The following is a 2,791-nucleotide window of genomic DNA, read 5'->3' as shown; positions in this document are numbered from 1 at the left end:
ATATTTTTTTTAATTTACGCAAACACTAAATAAAAAAGTATATAAAAACAATTTATAAAATAATTAGATTAATTAAAAAAGCATAATATGCCATAAATCAATTTCTTAATTTCTATGAAAAAATATGCGTACATTTTTTTTTTGTCTCCAATATTAATCGTTGCACATTTATAAGCAGGGACGGATTCATGTGTAAGTAAGTGGGGACAAGTGCAGTAGAGTTTACAATTTTTTTACTTAATACATAATAACAAAATTTATTTGCCCCCACTATATAATTAAATTTGACCCCACTATAATTTAACTTCACTCATTAATTTTAATTATGTAAAAATAAATGATAATTTAAGATTTAAATAAATTTGTTATAATAACCTTTAAAAAAAGGAGTGAAATAATTATAGATTTGTTATTTTATAATTGTAATTAATAAATAAATTTAAAATTAAAAAAAATAATAAATATTATATTTATTAAAAGTGACAAAAAAACTTTCTTATTTGACAAATGATATATTCATTTAATCTAAATTATTTTTCCAACATTTGAATAAATATTTAGAAGATGCACAAAAATATTTAGAGTAAAATTTGATTTCTAGATTTTTCTTTTTTATTTTTCAAAAGAATTTAATCATTCACAATTAAAAAAATTTTAAAAAATTCAGTTGACATAAAATGATAATTTTTTGAGAATAAAAATATCTTATTTTTTAATATTACTTGCAAAAAATTACATCAAAATATGACATCTAAAGTCTTTTTTTAGAATATATATATTTAATGTATATCTAGTTTTTCGGGAGTTATTTGTTAACATCTTTTAGAGTTATTTTTTATTGGCGTTGAAAAAATAACTATTAAATATTAATATATCAAATAAAATTTAAATATTATTTATTTAAAAACTTCTATCCAAATATAAAAAAATATATGAAAAAACATAATTAACAACAGACATATACCAATTGATTAAACAATACCTGATCAACTCAATTTATCAAATACTTCTCTATACACAATATTAATCGTGCAATATTCAAAAACCCATTTATGATTCTAAATCAAAACCTTTATCCCTTGCTTGCTCTTAACTTTTGAAAGTGTCACATATAACTATCCGTGCGTAAAAATCGGTCTTAGTAAGTATAGACCCACGATTTTTAACTTCTATCCTTGAGTCTTGTTGATTGTCATACCAAAAGACACTATGAATGAAAATTATCTTCTGTGAACTTGATTAAAATACTGTCATTATTTGAAACCATATTTATTTTTGGGATTAATGCAATGCTTCTTATTTTGGTCTCTGTTAGTATTTCACATTCAACCACGTTATTTTTAAGTCTCTTAATCTATAGTCGAGTACCATTGCATAAGCTATTTGACTGGTCTATGTTCTTTAGTAGTATCACCGAAATACCAATTTTAAGTGTGAACTTATGAGGTAGAAAACTAAAACAATTAAGAATATTTAATACTTATGGACCAAAAAATTCCAAGTAACTTTTTATATTACCTTCTTCAATACAAAGAATGTTTGAATTAAGATATACTTTTTTATCATTAGGAATACTTGACTGTGGTTGATTATTTATTTTGTCAACGTTTAAGGTTGTTGAGTTTAGAAAATTTCAAATAATTGTGATGATCAAACATTGTTAAAAATATTATTTACAAAATCGTTAATTTAATTTTTTGTTATTATTAACTTAATTACCAATTAGTTGTTTAACAATTTTATTGAAATGTGCAGATTTTGTTATTGGGCCAAAAGAAAATTTAAGCCCAATATAATGATAAGTTTCAGCCTTAGCAAAAAATAAATCCCAAACAAAGTGGCTGAATTATCTTTGATGCATAAGCAAATGCTTATTGGGCCAAGGAACTAATGGGAAGCCCAAAAATAAATTCCTTTTGATCCAACAAAGAGTTGGTCCGAAATTAAAGAAGAAAGAAATGAATTGGAAGCATGCTTTCCACGGATACCTTACTAATAGGTGATTGAATTCAAAATTAATTAACTTAGTTTAATTGCATGCATTGGTAACAGGAAAGAGAAAATTCAAAATTGATTTGATGGCAATTAAAATTTCACACGTTACTATACATAGGGGAATGGAAGTGGAAAATTAACTCATTTTAATTTCATTCATTACTTCCATTGAAAGCTTTTTTCTCTCTTCTCTCTCTTCTCTCTCTTCAGTTGTCACTTCAACAGGAAAGAAGAAGATGCAAGCTATCAGAAAAAATCACAGAAAAGCTAGGAAAAAGCAAACGGCTAAGGTGATGATGGCCTTTGCAAAAAGAAGATCCAAGGCATGGCGTGACTGAGATCTTTTCCATTTAAGGCAAGATGTGGAGAAGAAGCTTCAAGATCTCCATGGCTGAGATCTTTGAGGTGAAGCTCGTTTCCACTTTTGTTCATCCATCACAGAAGGTAGCTGCTGTAGCTACGTGGAGGTAGAAGCAAAAATAGAACAGATGGAGCTGTCAAGGATCAAGAGTTCATCAAGGGTAAAAAATCTTTCTTGAGGACAAAGTCAAGATGGAAGGCTCAGATTGATGAAACTTGATGAGAAGAGATGAGAGAGAGGTACTTGCATGTTGGTTTTGCTTTCGATTTTCCTCTCTCTTCTCTCTGTCCGAACCGGCCTTGTGTGATGGAGAAGATGTTGGTGGCTTGGTTGAACCTGTTTCAACCTTGGAAGCTTCCCCTTCTATAATAAAGGTGAACGGCCAAGGGTTGAGATAAGGAGAGTAAGCACAGAATTCTCATAGCTACCCAAGCT

The sequence above is a fragment of the Arachis ipaensis genome, chromosome B08 (genome assembly GCF_000816755.2).
Source record: "Arachis ipaensis cultivar K30076 chromosome B08, Araip1.1, whole genome shotgun sequence".
Taxonomy (NCBI): Eukaryota; Viridiplantae; Streptophyta; class Magnoliopsida; order Fabales; family Fabaceae; genus Arachis; species Arachis ipaensis.
Note: the sequence above shows the minus strand (reverse complement) of the source record.